Genomic DNA, 17222 nt, shown 5'->3' with positions numbered 1-17222 from the left:
CTCTCATCCCAGCCTGAGCAGGCCGCCTGGGCGTCTTAAGAATCCTGGAAGAAATGACGGGTCCTCCCCGGTGATTTGGCAGCTCGACGCTGGGCTCTAAGGAGAAATGGGACCCACCCCAGGAGATCACATTCTTTGCTATTTTAATGTGGTCTTGACCTCATTCCTGTTTAAGAGAGTAGACAGCTGCTCCCACAGCAGAGATAAAGCAACTAAGACTCACCTCGGTCCAGACGCCAGTGTGGCCGCGTGAACGGCCACCGGGCCCGAGACCTTTGACCTCTGGCCCTTCTCCCTCGTGTGGGTCAGTCAGCCCCATCTGGGACGGCAGCACTGACCACATGGGGCTATTTACACTTCATTAGTTCAGTTTAGATTAAATAATGCGGCTCCTTGGACCTGAAACTAGCATAATGTTATGTATGCCCATTATGCCTCAAAACAAGACAAAACAAAACCCACGGTTCCCGAGTCACCACAGCCACACCTGCGGTGCACGCTCACCATGCAGGGCTGGTGACCGTCCGAGGTCAGCCTGGACACAGAGCCAAGAAGGTTGCTGGAAAAGCAACACCAGGCAGACTGACCCCTGGGGTCCTCCTCGTAGTTCCAAAATGACACCCGTTCTGCCGCTGGAGACAATACAGCTGGGAGGTACCAATCCAGAAAATAGTCTTCTATGCAAAATAGGTCCCCACAGAAACGAAGAAGTCACATCACATGGTGTCGGCCTGACCATGGTTTCATGGTTCTTTTTCTATTTTTAGAGATGAAACAAAAGAGGCAGTAGCTCCTGTTTGCCCTTCCATTCTGTGCCTTCCAGGTCCTTGAGCTGTGAGGTGGGTTTCAGACGATGCTCTTTTCTCTGCATCCAGCCCACCTCCCAGCTTCCAGGATGGGAAGGCAAGAACAGGTCACAGAGAGGACACACTTGTTTGAAGTTACACGGCCTGAATGTCCACAGCAGGGCAGTGCTGAGGGGCACGGGCGACCAGGCGCGGGCCCTTGAGGCCGAGGCTGCCTGTGGGAAGGTGGAGGGAACCCAGCTGCCCCTCCCTCCCCCCTCCCTCTGACTCGCTTCCTCCTCCTGCGAACAGCAAGCTGGCCCGGCGCCTTCTCCTCTGAGTCCTGAGCTCCCTGGCTCCTCTGCCAGTTCCTGCTCAGAGCCCAGCATCCCGACTGCACTGCGGAGAGGGCAGCCCGGCAGCCGCTGTCCCTTCAGGAGGACAAAAATAGCAAAGGCTTCTGTTCCGAACGAAGCATGGAACAGAGCCGCCGCCTCCCTCAGGCTCTGGGGGAGGGCCTGGCTGGGGGATGCGGAGGCCCAAGCCAGACAGGGGCCCCTCCTGCACTTTCCCGGACCGTCTCCTCCTCCTGGAGGCTCCTGGGAAGCAGCAGCAAGGGAGCATAAGCTGCTGCTGCTGCTTAGAGTAACAACAACAATAACAGTAACAGCCACTTTCACTCAACTTTCCCGGTTCTCACAGACACTCTGCACAGCACGTGCTTCTACTGCCTTCATCCTACAGATGGGGAAACCGGCACAAGAAGGCCTGCTCGAGGTCACACAGGTAGCAAGGGAGATTTGAACCCGGGTACTCCCAGCATGTGGTCCTCATGGCTAACCACCTGCTAGCAGCACAGATACAAAGAGATGCTGGAAAAATCTCGGGGGGAAATCCCAAGCTGACCACCCCTCCCCTCATTCTGCACATCAAGGTTTTTCTAACCATCTGGCCAAGCTGGTCGCTCACACACGCCATCGGGGCAGTCAGCCTAGCCCATAGCCACCTGGTAGAGAGGGCGACATCACGGGTCACTCCAGGCCTCGCCCGGCAAAGCTGCCCAAGGAGGGACCAAGAGTGGGAGGCGCAGCCCAAACCCTCAGGCTGTTAGGGGACCAAAAACACATCCACTGAGTAATACGGTGTTTGGTTTCAGAGAGGAGAGCCAGGTCTATGCCTTTATTCCACTAATACTGGTTGAGCGCTCAGGATGTGCTCAGCCCAGTATTGGGCTCAGTGGGCAACACGTCGGTTTTCAGAGGATCAGGTGCTGGTGGTGAGCCGGATCTCAGCCCACACACCTGCCTGGGTTCCCTCCATGCCCCACCCCACCACCGGTTCTTCCCGGCACCGTCTTTTCAGGTCGCCCTCCCAGATTAAACCACGATGGGTGCAACAGCAGCGACAGTGAAACTATACAGCATTGGGGCACAATTTCTAAATGACTGAGTGACTAAGTGAACGGAGATGGCTTGGATGCCTCCACTGTGAACAAGAGTGTCCCCCGATTTTTGGTGACAATGGCACTGTCCATCCATCACCCTCCACTCCCCCCACTACAGTGAGTCCTGAGCTGAGCCTCTAGCTCCTAGCTTCGAGAATCACACTGCAGTCTGCTTCCCCCGCACCACATTAGACAGAAAGCCAAGGGCACCAAAATGTATCTGTGTCAAAGACAGCACAATCATATGCCATGCTGACAATACTGCTTTAACTTGGGGGCAACGTATTAGAAACCAGGAAAGACTGAATAACCTTCTTAAGACAACCCCTAATGCTTCTGCATGTTCACCATCCTAAAAATGCTACAGAGTATGTCTGAGAACTGGCCTTCCAGTGCGTGTGCACACTGCGGTCCTGCTGTTCTCATCAGCCAAGGGGACCTACGTTACTGATGTACTGTAGACAGCTTTCTAGTTTCCAAGTGATGTTGTAGCTGTTGGCTAATCTGGATGTTCAGAACAGCCTGGGAAGACATGGCATGTGACCTGAGCCCCTTAGGAGATGATACGGCTCAGGTTCAGGAAGGTGTAAATAACTCCCTCAAGGTCCTGTGGCCAAAAGGAGCTGCTGCTGCTGATGGAAGAACTGCCCAGAATCCAGATGAGCCAAGTATCCCTGAGGCCCTGGTGAGATTCGCTTGAAGGATTCAAGTGCCTTTGATCCTGTCAGAGTGTCAGAGTCTTATTAGCTGATTGTAAGCAGGCAGGAAGCTATTCAGATTATTACAGAGGTTCAGGCCTGAAAATGAAGGAAATCAGGTTGCTGTTAATTTAACGACTTCACACAGAGATTTTATAATGCTCTGGACTCCCCGCGTCCCAGGCTCGTGGCTCTATCTTCACAAAAACGTGGGAAAGTGCGAGAATCACGGAGATAACCTTGGGTCCTGATAAAGATTCTTACCAGTGCAGTGAGCTTTCTGAACCTATCAACCAGGCTGCAAGGAGGAGGCTGGAAATTCACAAGCCAGGAACTTTGCAAAGTTGCTGACAACAGAGTTCACTGCCAAAATGCCCCTTCATACTGAAATCATTTGAGTCCACCAACGTTGACAACAAGTGGAAAACTGTTCTAAAAAAAAATTCTAGTTGATGGATACCAAACTGGAAAAGAAAAAAAGCAGCTGAATTTGGTAACCGATGTTGTGTGACTGGACCGCTGGACAGTGTCACTCTCTGGCCAGATACTGAGGTTCGCTTGTAAAACTGCACAACAAAGGGAACCCACACTTATCTCTCCTCAAATACATCGTCATCTTAGAATTATTTGGAAGAAAACTCTTGCACTAAATACAAGAGCAGTTGGAGCCCTGGTGAGGATCCAAAGATCTGAGGTCTGAGCCTACTTGTGTACTAACTGGGAGATGTCCTGAAGTCTGTCTGTCCTTTAGTCAGTCCTTTGGAAGCACAGGTGACTCCTCTTTGGGGAGAGGAAAAAAGGGTTGTGGATTTGGGGGCTTTTTGAGGAAGTAGAAGCACCCATCTTCACATACTCCCTACGATGCTTGTGGAGTTGTCTTTTATTGGTGCAGAAGCCCATGAAATCATATGAATTCACACCCTTTTCCTCCTTTCCCTTCTAAAGGTGGGTCCCCCACACAAGATCCTTGTTTTGCCGAACTCAAGAATTTCTGGAGAGATGGGAGCATACAACCTACATGTGGCCTGAGAGAGGAGGATAAAGAAAGGCAAAGGAGGAAAGGGAGGAGGAGACATAGACGGGTGCTCTGGGAGCAGTAATTTGGAGAAAGAGAAATAATATTCAGAGAGAATTTTTAGAAAGTTTTGCTTTAGGATGTAACATGCAGTCCCCCCTACAGCCCACCTTTGTCCTCTGGAGGCCCATCCTTCAGAAACCTTTAATAAGAATCTTCAATAGGGTGTGTGTGTGCGCGCGCACGCACGGGCACATGTACGTGTGTGTGTGTGTGTGTGTGTGTGTGCAACAATGTACTGAGACAGACCTCAAGGTGAACACTTCCTGGATGCATTCAAATTCCACGTGTTCTAGAAACCCTCTTACATAACCTTTCACGTGTGCGTGTCGGGCCTCTCGCTAAATTACATACTTCTTGAAGACGATCATTTGACGCTAGACAATTACTTTCTGTATCTAGCACATTGCCTATCACTGTGTCTCACATACAGTAAACACTCATTAAATGTTTCATTCCATGATTGATGGGAGAAGCATGTTTGGCAAGGATTATTATCACTTGGTACAGTCAACATTCTACAATAGAAGAGAATCAAAAACTTCAGCAAAAGGACACATTTCTGTTGGGTTTTTTAAAAAAGATTTTCTGTTGGCTAGGCACAGCTGTGTTTATATTGCTGTCTTACACTAACAGAAACACAAATGCCTACGAGCCACCACGTGCAATTGTCCTTACTTTCCAGTCACCTTTTCAAGCAGAACAGCGTCTGAAAGGACACCCTGCCTCAGGCTTTGGAACGCTGTCTTTGCGGGAAAGAGCAGCGGAATCTTTAACAACTGGCTTCAGGGAAAACGCCCGAGCCTGTGGTGTGTGCCTGCTCCCACGGTGGAAGCACTGTCGTCACGACGGAGTCCAGGCTGCCCACGCGACGCTGCCAGACGCAGAGCTGCAAAGAGCTGGGCAAAGTCAGCTCTAAAGCCAGACAAGTCAGCTCTGGGGCTGTCCGCCTTGTGGGCAACCAAAGAGCAGGTCTGAAAACTGCAGAGGAGGCAGGTGGGGGTGCAGTTTGTTCGTTTTTCGTCTTTCAGAAACATGACACTGAGACTCAGAAAAGTTACACGAGTCACCAAGAACTATTTTTAAAGCATTACAGAAAGGAAAAAAGATATGGAATAGAAACATAAAGCCAGTCAGCCAGCTGATAAAACAGCCCCCTGTGTAGTGCAAAGACGTCTCAAGTGTCATTACCCCACCAGGCTACTGTGAGTGTCCCAGGGAGTCAGGACATCACAGCTATCCCCAGTGAAGACCTTCAAGATCATCCACTAGCTCCTTCAAGGCATGAGATTTTATTCTGAGAAGCACAGAACAGGGAACATGCCAGCATCCTCACTGAGGTCAATCATTTGACAATCTCTCCTCCCTGTGACTCCATACTTTTGCATCCAACTCTCCATTAGGACATTAGAACGCTCTTCTGTGCTTGGTCCCCCAGAGCCCAACTTAGATCTGCAAACACACGAGTCTGGTGACCCACAAAATAGGGAACAAGGTTAACACAACTGAGAGCTTCAAGTCAATTCAGTTTGTTTAAAGCAACAAGGAGTTTCAGCATGTGTATTACATGCGGTGTAAGTGTGAGCAGGCATGAGCCTGTACACCTGTCTCCATCTACAACGCTCTGCTGTTCCCTAACCCCCCCCCCAATCCCGGCACCTACAGAGAGGAGACAGGTAGTAGGTGGGGGCCCGTGAAGGGTTCCTATTCATTTTGACCACCTGATCCTTTTTTTCCTTTTTTCAGTCTTAAGAAAAATATCTCACAGCACAGAGAACTATATTCAATATCTTGTAGTAACCTATAACAGAAAAGAATCTGAAAAATATGTATATGTACAACTGAATCACTTTGCTGTACACATGAAACTAACACTACATTGTAAATCAACTATACTTCAGTTTTTAAGAAAAAGAAAAAGAAAAATGTCTCTCAGGAATCTGAAAACAAAGACTTGATTCCAAAATAATTACTGTTAGTGCACACACAGAATCTCTCTTTTTCAAAGCCCAAAGAATTTCATGTGAAATACACTTCCTCACAGGCAGTTAACGTTCTCCAGAGCAGCACTCCATCACTTCCTGGTGTCCGCTGTTTCCTTTCTTAAAATGCTGTGTGTGCGTGTCTGTAAGGCTAGTTTTACTTATCTATTTTTACTGAGACATAAATGACTATAACATTTCATTAGCTTCAAGTATACAACATAAGGAGTCAATACTTGTGTATACTGTGAAATGATCAATTCTTTTGTGATTAATGAAAATACTCTGAAAGGTTATGAATGCCTCATTGCTGGGACTCATGCACAAAAATAATGAAAAACCACCAAAAAGCTTCCGAGCTTCTGTGTGTACGTCTGGGGTGAGGGGCGCGTAACAGAGCTCTTCCCCTTTCAGGCAGAAGAGGTCACCGCCTGAGCGGCTGAGGGGCGGGTGTCGGACTTGAGGGATCATTCTGATTCCTATGTCCAGTGACCTCTGTTGCCCTCACCATGGAATGTCTGTCCCTGACCCAGAACTTGTCGGATTTTCAACATCTGAATGGGAGAGCCAGGATCTTGGAGCTTTGTATGAATTATTAATGGGTACTGACAATAAACCCAGGAGGTCACACTGAATGAACTTCCGAGGTTTATGCTTTGATCATATGTCCCATTGAATGACAGAAGGAATGTGTCAGAAAAAAATGATCCAGAACAACCCTCTGCTTCTAACACTGGAAAAGAGACATTTAATGGAAGAGCTGGGTCGCCCTCTTGAATCCTAACACTTTGGGTTAAGGATGTATAAAAAAAATCCTAAGTAACAAGTTTAGCTCTCTGTTTCATTCACCTAACTAAAACTTTTCCAATCCTATTTTTTTTTCAGCCAAGATGGACCCTGTCAGCCAAACATTAACACTCTCCATAAAAACAAAAAACAAAAGCAAAAACAAAACAATTTCCTGGTGATTTTAGCCTTTAAAACTCCAAGGGAGTGCTTAGCTAAGATAGAATACAGTATATTGAACTGAACAAAAATAAAGCCAGTGGACACGGTTTTATACATGCTAATCGTGTCTTTCATCCCTAATGTCTGCATTACAAAGTTCACATTGTTACAGCTTCTTGTCTGATTATATGTTTTGCTGCTGTTTTACTCCTGTTAATGCTTTTTCTCTTAACTTCTATTTTGCCTCATATTAACATCACTATACGGGCTGTCTTTTAGCATTTAGTTAGTAAGTATTCACCTGGTTTATCTTTTTTCTTGCCTTCATCCTCCACATATGTGTATCATTTTGTTTGTAAGTCTTTTAAAAGCTGCATATGGCTGGATTTTGTGTTTTATTCATTCCAGTAGCCGCTGTCTTAAGGTAAAGGGTAGACATAATCATAATTGTTATCACTCTTACATTTGAATTAATATCTACATCTCACACTGTGTTTTCTTTCATCATCCCTTTTGTCTGCTTCACTTCCTCTTCCCATTTCTACTGAATATGATTTCCTATACTCCCAACTTTGGTCTCTCATGGAAAGTTTGGAAACTAGAGCTTGTATTTATATTATTTTTGTAAGTATTTAAAATATATAATATACACACCAAACTATAAATTTAGCAGCATATTTATCTACTCAGAAGGTTTTTTTCTTAACTAAATTCATATCCCCCGTTAGTTATTTGTATTTTATAACCAATTTTAATGATACTTACTAACAACATATTTTATTAATTCCTGTACGCAGTGTTGGTGTTTCCCCCTCTTCAGGCTTCCTTTCTCTTGATGAGCTGCAACCTCTACCAGTGAAGGTCTCTGTCTTCCTACGTATGAAAATGCCTCTATTTTGCATTCAATCTTGAATGATAGTCTGGGGAGGTATAAAATTCAAAACTGAAAATTATTTGTCAGTATTTAAAATCCACTCTTTTCTACCTTTGCCAATGATCTATCTTTTCTCCCTGGTAATTTCCATAACTTTCTCTGTTTCTGATGTTCTCTGTTTGCACTCTGACGACGAGTCATAGTTTTACTTCTGTTTACCTTTGTTAGCATGTGGTAGGTACTTTCACTGTGAGGACAAGTCCTTCTCCAATTCTGGAAGGCTCTGAGCCATTAACTCTGTCAGTCTAACACTATGCACCTAAACTTCTCTTCCATGTTTTAACATTGGTCTCCCTATTGTGCATTCTGTAGTAACTCTTCAGCACTGGCCTCAAGTTCATTTGATTCTTTGTGTCCAGTCTATTGTTTAAATGGTTTATGAAGCTTTTAGTTCCAACAACGTTGTTTATTTCCAAAGTTTCAAACTGACTCATAGTCATTACCACATGGCCTTGTTTTATTTCTGCTTGGGTTTTGTTTCCTTTTTTTTTTATTACTATCCCTGTGTGTCTCTCTCTGAACCTTCCAAACATACCTGTTAATGTGTTTCTCAGGCTGATAGATATTTTAACTCCTGGACTTAATTCACGTTCACTATCGATTTTGTTTCCCTTCTTAGCTTCCAATGTCTTTGTGCATTTTCCAACCAAAAAACTTTTGAAGCCAACAGATCTGCAGGATGGTTCTGAGGTGCTGGATTCGGCTGTCTGTCCTGTGTTTATTCTCCCTCCCTCTGTGCTGGGGACCCCCAGTCTGTAAGTCGTGGGCTGCCCTCCACCTGCCAGCACCTACGGCCCAGGCTTGGGTCTTGTCTTATTACTCAGATCTCCAGTTCAGTGCAGTGATCCCTGCTTCAGCCTTCCGGGCAATATGAGGTTTCATGGGGTGCCTCCTTGCCCCACTGTCTCTGTGCTCCCTGGTTTATACCTTTCCTGAAGCACTAGCTTGTTGAGAGCAGTTTTCCACAGCTTCCTCTCATAAGGGATGGCTTAGTACCGCCCTTAGTACCAGTGCCAGGCTCCACCCGGCTCAAGAAGGTGGCTTCAGTCTTCGTTCTCCTGCAGGAGCCACCCTGCCCCTCCCCCTGCCTGCTTCCCATCCTGGAGGCCCCCACAGGCCCATGCCTCTGGTCTAACCTCCGGTTGCACTGTTGTTGCATTTCTGGTCCAAGGGAGCTGACAGTGACTGTTCAGCCAGCTGTGGTCATTCACCTTTTTTCTTCTTTTTCCATCCATCATTGCTGTGTGCTGGGATCCTCAAGAGTACCTCAAGCGAGAATTTACAGCACCTTCCTGTCCACTGACCACAGCAAAAATGAATGTTCATTTAATACTTAGGTGCCAGGCATTGTGTCAGGTATCGTCATCTCTTACCTCATTTAATTTCTTAAACCACTTCTATGAGGCAGATGCTACTCTCATCTCTATTTTATACAAGAACTAAAAAACACTCTCTGCAGCTTAAATAATCTGGGACATATATTCTGGCAAGGACTGAAATGAATAGAGAATCCAGGTACATCCGTCTCCGAAGCCAGAGCTCCTGACCTTGATATGGTAAGGATAAGATGACATCTCCTGATGATAACCTGACATTACAGGAGAAGATGACGTCTTTTGACAACAATCTGACATTTCTGGCTTTGTGAGCCTTCCCAAGAACCCGAGGAGGAAGGGTGTGGGCTGGGGTTCTGTGGTGCTGGTTTCTAGTTAGAGTTCACTTATGAACTACCAGAGTGACCTTGGAAAGTCACTGCAGCCATCTAGGTCTTTATTTTCCCTGTAAAATGATATTATTAACAATTGCTGAGAGAGAAGCAAGATGGCAAAGTAGAAGGATGCTTGTAGCTCACCCTCTCCCCCAAATACACCAAAACTCACATCTATGGACCCACTCAGCCAACCAGAGAACCTGCGCAACTCCGACAGAACATCGCCCTCTTCGAAAGACAAAGACGCCAAAAATCTGGTAGGAGAAAAGGAGAAAAGAAAGAAGAAAAAGCAAAACAGTGCAGGACTGGTCCCGCGGGAAGGGAACGGCAAAGGAGGGCTGGCGCTCGTTTGCTGGGTCTCCCCTCTCCAACGAAGAGGCCAGTGGTACGGAGGGGGACCCTCCGAGGCTCGGATCTGCCTGGAGCACCCCGTGACTGACAGAACTGAGTTAAACGGGCACAGAGGGTCCCCGCAACACCCAGCCCGAGATGCAAGCCAGCAGCTGGGGGCCAGGACAGGCCGCCTGAGCCGGGTGGAGGACTTGGGTGGCTGCACTGAGGCAGCCCCGGGGACTGCAGCGGGCTACACGCCGTGGCTGGGAGGGGATAAGGAGCAGAACCACCTCAGTCCCCTATAAATTGCAAAAAAAGCAAAGCAACACAGCTGGTGTCCCCTGAAGGGAGGGGCGCCGTTGCCTTTGTCTCCTCAGACCCATGGCACCATTACTGGCACTTCTCGCAAGAAGAGAGGTGGCAGCCACAGCCGCCATCTCCTCCTGTGTGCAGCACCCGGGCGGAGGCGGGGCTGGACCTGAATCTGCACCCCGGGCTCCGCAACCTCCTGGGCAGGACTGAGACTTGTTTACAGCCCAAGGCAGACAGGATCTTTCTGCCCTGGCACCTCAGAGAACTCGCGCCACCAAGACTAACAAGCTGAGATTTGGCATGGAGCAGGGGCGGGGCTGTTCTGCGATCTTTCAGGAGCCTGCCTTTGGAGTGCTCACCCAAGGCGGAGCAGCAGCTGCATGTAGCCGCAGAGTGACTGGCACCAGGAGACGGCGGGTGGCTCCCCGCCTTTCCAGCAGGAACACAGCACCTGACCACGGTGCTGGGAGGGGGTGTTATCTGCTAGCTGACAACCACTGGGAGCAGCACAGACGAGGGTGCCAACAAAGGGCCTCTGGAAACAGCAAGCTGAGTTCGCAAAACAGGGCGAAGACACAAAGACCTCTCAATAAAATCATTAAGAGCACACTGTCTCCAGGAGAACTAGATAACTGATACTTCTTAAGCCACAGTGCCAGAGAGATGTGAGCAATATGAAGAAGCAGAGGAACCACTCCCAATTAAAAGATCAAGAGAAATCCCCTGAAAGCACGATCAAGGAAATAGACATTGATGGCCTACAAGATCGAGATTTCAAAAAAGGAGTGATCAAAGTACTGAAGGAACTAAAAGAAATAGTGTTTGGAGATATAAAATATGTCAAAAACAAAATAGAAGCTATAAAGAAGAACCAAGTAGAATTAGTAAACTCACTTGCTGAGATGAGAGCTGACTTAAAGGCTGTACAAAGCAGGCTAGATAATGCAGAGGAACGAATAAGTGACCTAGAAGACAGGACAACAGGAAGCACCCAATCAGAACAGCTGAGAGAAGAACAAAGAACAATGAAAACAATATAAGGGACCTATGGGATAATACAAAGCACGCCAATCTACGCATAATAGGGGTTCCAAAAGGGGAAGAAAGAACAAAGGGGATTGAAGAGGCATTTGAAGAAATCATGACTGAAAACTTCCCAAACCTAAAGGAATCAGATATCCAAGTACAGGAGGCTCAGAGGGTCCCAAACAGGAAGAACCCAAAGAGACCCACATCAAGACATATCATAATCAAGATGGCCAGAGTCAAGGATAAAGAAATGATCCTAAAGGCAGCAAGAGAAAAACAAAGAGTGAGTTACAAGGGAACCCCCCCCCCATAAGGCTCTCAGCTGATTTCTCTACACAAACACTACAGGCCAGAAGGGAGTGGCAAAATATATTCACAGTCCTGAATGAAAAAAAGATGCAGCCTAGGATACTCTATCCAGCAAGGCTATCCTTTAGAATAGGAGAGATAAAGAACTTCACAGACAAGCAAAAACTAAGAAGGATTTAGCACTAAACCCATGCTAAAAGACATACTGACAGGTCTACTCTAGAAAAGAAGCAGGATGCTACAAAAATGAGAAACTCATAACTGGAAAGGAGATAACTGCCATGAATTACAAAAAGAATAAACACAAAATTGTAAAAGACGACATCGAAATCATTAAAAGTGGGAGAGGGAAGGAGGCAAGGAAAGCCATTGTGGAGAACAGCATGGAGATTCCTCAAAAGACTAGGAACAGACTTACCATACGACCCGGGAATCCCACTCCTGGGCATATATCCAGAAGGAACCCTACTTCAAAATGACACCTGCACCCCAATGTTCATAGCAGCACTATTTACAATAGCCAAGACATGGAAACAGCCTAAATGTCCATCAACAGATGACTGGATAAAGATGTGGTATATTTATACAACGGAATACTATTCAGCCACAAAAACCGACAACATAACGCCATTTGCAACAACATGGATGTCCCTGGAGAATGTCATTCTAACTGAAGTAAGCCAGAAAGAGAAAGAAAAATACCATATGAGATCGCTCATATGAGGAATCTAAAAAAAAAAAAAAAGAAAAAGAAATACACAACAGAAACAGACTCATAGACATAGAATACAAACTTGTGGTTGCCAAGGGGGCGGGGGGTGGAAAGGGACAGACTGGGATGTTAAAATGCAGAATAGATAAACAAGATTATACTGTATAGCACAGGGAAATATATACAAGATCTTGTGGTAGCTCATAGTGAAAAAAAATAGAATGAATATATATTCATGTATAACTGAAAAACTGTGCTCTACACTAGAATTTGACACAACATGGTAAAATAACTATTACTCAATACAAAAAAATGTAAAAAAAATTGCTTTTGCTCCCTGCTACCTTATGAACGTCAGAAAATAACAGATCTAAAACATCTTCCAAAATATGGACTAGTGTGTATTTTATACTATTTTACATTGATTCTAAACTTCTTTTTCTGTATGGAAAACAAGAGGTAGCACAAGTAAAGCTTGCATTATTTTCCCTGAATATACCGCCTTACACTTGCCCACGCAAGAGCTCATTTGCTATTTCTCTACCCGCTCAAGAAACCTCATGAGATCTTGCCATGGTTTATCCCTGTCAGTTTGACATTTCACTTCTATCTTTAATTCTGGAGATCTCACTATGTACTCTCTGAGCCAAATCACTTGCAAAACTATTAAATAAACTGGTAACATTTTTCCATCTGGAGAAGCAAATGTTCTCCTCTCCATTTCATTTCCTATTAGGCCAATTACTGACCTACAGCAAAACAAAGTCCTACCCCCACCTTGCCCCGACTGGTGGCAAATGATTGTCCCACAGTTTTTCCTTCTCGCATAAAGAGGGAAACTTCATACGATGGAAAGACCAGATTATGGCGCAAAACCACCTGGTTGGGTGTCTACTGGTGGCCTGACCCAGCATCCTTGAGCTGCAATTTTCTCGTCTGTTAAGTGCAGGCAGTAGATCAATCCTTAGGAAGGATTCAATGATCTTCAAAGTTCAAGTATACCAAATGCCAAGCAGCGTATCAGACATATGGTAGGTTTTCGATAAATACAAATTATCCTTACAAATATCTGAAGCCCAGAGGCATTTATTTGCAACAAACTTCTAAAAAAGCACGTTGATAACATTCACCATACTCCAGGGAGGCAAAGAACTTGCTGCTTTCTTCATTTTCATTGCACTGTCAGGTTTAATAAAGCAGCAATGTACCTTAATGTTCAATGTTGATAATGACGACTCATTTCAAATCTCAACAAACATGCCAGCTTCCTTCTCCACACTAGTGGTCCCTTTTAGGGCCTTTGAAGTCTCTGAGAAGAAAAAAAAAAGTGTAGGATCCCACGTGACGATGGTGAGGGCGATGAAGCTGGCAGAAGGGTCAATTCCAAGCCCGTAAACTATCCACACTGTCCTTTACAAACCACAGACAAGCTGTTTGTGTGACTCATTGGTGGCCATATCATGCTGTCCAGACAAATGCAGACCTGTCCCTGAGAAATCACTGACCTGCTCCAGTGGAGAGTGGCAACTGGTCTGGAATGAGTTTTGCATTTTTTTGCAATCTTGCGGCTTTAACCTAAGGCTCCGTGGGTACTGGACAGAGGGAGTTTCAAACTGAATAGAGCTTTTAGGAATTCTCTGGAGTTTCCTAGGCTGAGTAAGTGTGTGTGCCCAGAGAATGGGGTGGGGGGGGTGTCCAGTTAATCATGGAAAATGGAACTAACTAGGGGGAAGGGAAAGACACAAGAGGAGGAGTCGGGGGAGGGGAGACATGGCAGATCTCATCACTGCCTCCACCCCCTTCCTCTTAAAAAGTTTCCCCATCACCACTTAGGTGCTACTTTGCTAGAGGCGAATTTCCAGAAAGTTGCACTGTCAGGTTTGATAAAGCGACAGCCTTCTCTAATCTTCAGTGTTGACAGATAGTGAGGACTCATTTCAGACTCCAACCAACACGGAAGCTTCCCTCTCCACACAGGTGGTGGTCCCTTTGAAAGCTAACCTGCCAGCTACATATTTCTGCCCATTTCCAGAATGTGGTACAGACTCCTATAACTGTCACTGTATCCTACAGGAAAGAGAATGATTTCTTCCCAGAGGATAGGAGATGTCACTGCAGCCTCTGCTCCCTAACTACATTTGTTTGAGCAGTAGATTTCTCTCCAAGTCACTGAGTCATCTTCTCAGACACAAAACTGAAACCGTCTTCTCTTTTTATTGGGAGATTGACATTCTCATATAACATTTCATAATAATGTGTTCAAAGGGCACATTTAAAATATATGAAATGTATATGAAATAAAGTCATTGAGAACTGGAGACATGACAAGCCTCAAGCCAACTGGCTGGCTTAATAAAGAACCACAATAACTTGCAAATAGAAATTCAGACTAAAGCCCAAATGAAGTCCCTCTCCCGCTTCTCGTATACCTGAGTTCTGTTATTTTCAGGTGCTGCCCCAGGGAATACTCTTTAACTAAATTACTTCAAAACTATTTTTTCCCACTTAAATAAAAATGTGCTGTGTGGAATAAATTGCATCAGACTTAAAATATGATGACTTCACATCTGTTGTAGCTGCCTTTTCTACCACTGTGAGTTTGGCATAGCCCCAAAAACTCCAATAACGTTTTGAAAGACAAACACCTCTCTGCTCAGTACTTACTGTTATTTCCCAAACGTTTGGGAAACCACTGTCCCATCACACCTTAGGGAATTTTCTTCAGCGAAACTAGATTTGTTTCTGTCATCCCCGAGCATGTGCCTAGGTAGGAATTTAGTAAAACTCTAATGAAAAGTGTCCCAGTGTTGGTGTGCAGCACTGAAGTCTGTCCTTCAAATAAAGAGGCATAAGACAGTATGAGAAAAGCTATGACTTCCCAGTTAAATATCACCAGCAACTTCCATCATTAAGAATGCACTAAAGTGAGTCCTTCACTACTTCTTCCGGCCCACAAGCCCCTGGAAGCTTCTAAGGAGTCATAACCCAGGCGTCGCTGTGGCCTCCCAGACTCTTAGGAACTGTCAGATTAGGCTAAACTCCCTGTGGACACGTAAAGCCAAGAAACCTGTGAATTCCTGAAAGGTTTATGTTCTCACAGCCACTTTTTCAATTGTCTTGCTAAACAGATGTGAAATTCAGCTTCCTCCTCAATACACACACACACACACACACACGCCCCATTATACAAAGCCAGCTTTGCTCAACGATGGAGGATCCTGAGAAAAGGTTCCATATTCAACACATTTTCAATGACAGAACATCCCAAAGTACATTTCCTGTCCTTAAATATCCTCTTGGCCATTCTTTGTCCACTGTCTCTTTATCACGGATGCTTCTGACGTCAGCGCCTTACCCAGAATCCTCTCCTCTTCCCACCCTCTCTACTTCCTGGACCGCACCCCAAATTCTTCCCCTCAACTCCTCCTGCCACTGCGCAGAGCAGTTCCACCCTCTCTGGGTCCTGCACCATGGGTTCCAGGGGCCCACTGGCTCAGAGACAACGCAATCCCATACCTTGTTCTCCCATTGCACGGTATACATTTCCTCCAAGTTTGGGGGGTTTTTTTTATCTTTTTAAAAATATTCTGCATCCTTTTCACTTTTTGTCAGCAAACATCAAATATTTTTGCAGCTTATAAGGCTTCAGTCTCACATTTTACTGACATAACAAACTTGTTTGCTCCCCAAATGGAAATCTTATAGAGGATACATTTTCTCTTTCACAATCTGAGAGTTAAAGTGCCTGCAGTGAGACTGATAGTAATTCTCTCTTCTTTCTGGGCCCTGACTGTGTTACCATGAAGCTTTCTGAGTCTTGATGGAAAATGTGGAGTCTCACGTGTCTTTGAGAAGCTTAGAAAAACAGGTTCTTCCATATTTGAGGAGCAAGAAAACCACCACCAATCAACGCCTGACTTTGTACTAGGTATTTACAGCTATAGCAGTAAAGTCAGAATGTAATTAGTTTTGAGAAATGTTCTAAATATACATGTTTAATAACTATCACAGGATATACCAGTGCCATCATTTTTAGTATCAAGTAGCTTTTTAAAAAGTATTAAGTATCCCCATTTAATAGTCATTTTTTTCATTCATACTGGAATTTATCCTTTTTACCTTTTTACAACTTTACAAGTATCAGGACCAAATTTTAATGCCAAATGCTTTCATAGACCACTGTAAATTGGGAAAAACAATAAGGTTCTACTGTTTAGCACAGGGAGCTGTTTTCAGTATCTTGTAATAACCTACAGTGATAAAGAATATGAAAAAGAATATACGGATAACTGAATCACTGTGCTGTACACCAGAAACTAACACAACATTGTAAATCAACTCTACTTCAATTAAAAAAAAATTCCAAATGACCAAAATCCATGGTGCCTTTAGCAACATTTTCAAATTAATGTGCAGTCTGTGAATAACAGCAGTGCTCATTCCAGTACCCCCCTTCCCCCATCTCTGTAGGTTAGACTGTTACGAGAAACCTCTCTGAGGAGGTCACATCTGAGCTGAGACAGGAAGATGCTGTCATGGGAAGATCAGAGCAACTGCGAGTGTCAAGGTCTGAAGGTGAGAATGGCCCTGGGACGTTCAAAGCAGAGAAAGAGATCAGTGTAATGAGCGGGGGTCGGCTTTCCAGAGGCTGCTGCGAGCAGACACTGCAGGGCTCGGAAGTCCAAGTGAGAAGACTGGCCTCGATTGTAGATCAGGGAGGGATGGAAGCAGGGGAGTCGGAAGTCCAAGTGAGAAGACTGGCCTCGATTGTAGATCAGGGAGGGATGGAAGCAGGGGAGTGGCATCAATCTGATTTCGGTTTTTACAAGCTTGCTCTGGCTGCTGGGAGAAGAAGGACTGAGCAGGCAAGGGAGAGAGCAGGCAGGATATCTGTCAGGAGGCTCCTGCCCTCGCCCAGGTGAGAAATGATGGGGCTTGGTCTGGAGTAGG

General features: G+C 45.4%; 1 long non-coding RNA gene across 2 annotated transcripts in view; it reads right to left on the bottom strand.

Moving 5' to 3' along the window:
- LOC107033606 (uncharacterized) overlaps positions 1-17222 on the bottom strand; it is a 55696-nt gene that overhangs the window by 12124 nt on the left and 26350 nt on the right. Inside the window, exon 1 of one of the 2 annotated variants that reach the window (XR_012063903.1) lies at positions 7698-7849. The exons of the other annotated variant lie outside the window; for it this stretch is intronic. This is a non-coding gene — a long non-coding RNA (uncharacterized lncRNA). Of the gene's footprint in view, positions 1-7697; positions 7850-17222 lie in introns of those variants that run through there. 2 annotated transcript variants of the gene reach the window in all.

The sequence above is a fragment of the Vicugna pacos genome, chromosome 24, assembly GCF_048564905.1.
Source record: "Vicugna pacos chromosome 24, VicPac4, whole genome shotgun sequence".
In the NCBI taxonomy this organism is placed as follows: domain Eukaryota; kingdom Metazoa; phylum Chordata; class Mammalia; order Artiodactyla; family Camelidae; genus Vicugna; species Vicugna pacos.
Note: the sequence above shows the minus strand (reverse complement) of the source record. Positions and strands in the feature narration are given on the sequence as shown.